At 48.2% G+C, this 1,608-nt stretch overlaps 1 protein-coding gene across 1 annotated transcript in view; it reads right to left on the reverse strand.

Moving 5' to 3' along the window:
• Window positions 1–1,448, reverse strand: part of LOC106534432 (IQ motif and SEC7 domain-containing protein 2) — a gene marked incomplete at its 3' end in the record, with an annotated part of 7,344 nt that extends 5,896 nt beyond the window's left edge. Inside the window, 1 exon segment of the mRNA XM_014031058.1 lies at window positions 1,200–1,448.
• Between the last annotated feature and the right edge of the window lie 160 nt (window positions 1,449–1,608).

Here is a 1,608-nt window from a genome sequence, read left to right on the forward strand (position 1 = left end):
TCTGCATCGTGATCCAGAACATCACCAAAATTTAAAGGTGTGTTCCTTGGYCCAGYACACACATGTGGTAAAAATGTCATGACAATCTGTCCACAAGTGTTTGAGTAATGTTGTCCACAGACAGAACGACAGACATACGCGACCAAAAACATTACCTCGCCCTTGGCGGAGGTAAAAAAAAAAAAAAGTTTTTTGTTTTTGTTTGTTTCAAATGAAACAAGGAACTTCCTGAACGTCCACTGGCCTGCTTGCCATCAGCAGGGAAACTGGTCCGAGCTGAAGGGTCTTCTGGAGAACTCAGACTGGGTCCACCAACATCCCTAAACTCTGATAACCAGGTGAAGGTCCTGGACCGGTCCAGTCAAAGCCAAGAGTCCAACTGAGAGCCTGTAGTGTGTTTAAAGACTGCTGGACCTGAACAGGACCCATGTTGGGTCAAGAAGAACCAACAGGAAGTCCAGGTTTAGTAGATCTGCAACACATTCACTGTTCAAAATGGCCGCCACATAAAACTGAAACACAAAAATGTCTCAAACTCAGCTCATTTTACAGATACTGAGGTCAGAGTTGGTGTGGTAGTAGCTGAGAGTCTCACAGGAAAAACCAATCATTAATGTCAGACCTGAACGGCGGCGAGCGACAGGTATTCCTTTGATACACTGTAGGCCTTTAATCCCTCTAACGGATCTGTTTATTTAATCTGTTTCCAAAGTTAAACTGAAGTGTGATTCCTCAGAGAGGAAAGCATCTCTACAGGAAGTGGTTTTTCTGATTTTYAGCTGAAACAGGGCTGCAGTCGTGTGTCGGTGCTTTAGCAGCTGCAGCCTCCTCATCCTCCACACCGCTCTGATGTCATTTAGCTGTAGCACCACTTTAACTGCCCTGATTCACGTTATCTGTAGCCCACACAGCACCAACATGCACCATCTGCACCCACATACATGCACACATGCACATACTGTACGCGCTGGTCCTCCCGGCCCGCAGAACCCACCGTTACGTGACACGTATGTGAGCTCAGTGCTCCGACACGATGCAGCATTCAGAAAGAAGCTAACGGGATAAAAAGCACCGAGACTCACGGGTCTCAGCAGCTCCTGCAGAGGTGATGGAGGGATGAAGGTGGAGGAGGATGAGAATGGGGAGGATTATTGATCCAAGCTCATTTCTTTCTCCTCCTCCTCCTCTGCTGCGCTCACCATTATCTCCCAGAAAAAAAGAAAAAAAAGGAGGTTTTCCTCTCTTCTTCGTGATCACATCCCATCCCTCCTTCCTCCCGCTCCCTCCTGCTGCCGAGTCAATTTCTTCCTAATTGTCATTCCTCTGCGCCTGACAGCCGAACGATCCGCTGCGGTGGCACAGACCATCCGCTCCGTCTGCACGAGTGTGTGAACACACGACGTTTGGCTGCTTATCACCAGAGAAGCATCAGAGGGTTTTACACCTCGACTGTGCTGCTGAAAAAGAAGAGGAGGTGGTGTTGATGGATGAGTGGATGGATGGATGGATGGATAGATGGACAGACGGAAGAATGATAGGATGGATGGATGGATGGATGGATGGATGGATGGATGGATGGATGGATGGATGGATGGATGGATGGATGGA

The sequence above is a fragment of the Austrofundulus limnaeus genome, unplaced genomic scaffold (genome assembly GCF_001266775.1).
Source record: "Austrofundulus limnaeus strain Quisiro unplaced genomic scaffold, Austrofundulus_limnaeus-1.0 Scaffold1171, whole genome shotgun sequence".
In the NCBI taxonomy this organism is placed as follows: Eukaryota; Metazoa; Chordata; class Actinopteri; order Cyprinodontiformes; family Rivulidae; genus Austrofundulus; species Austrofundulus limnaeus.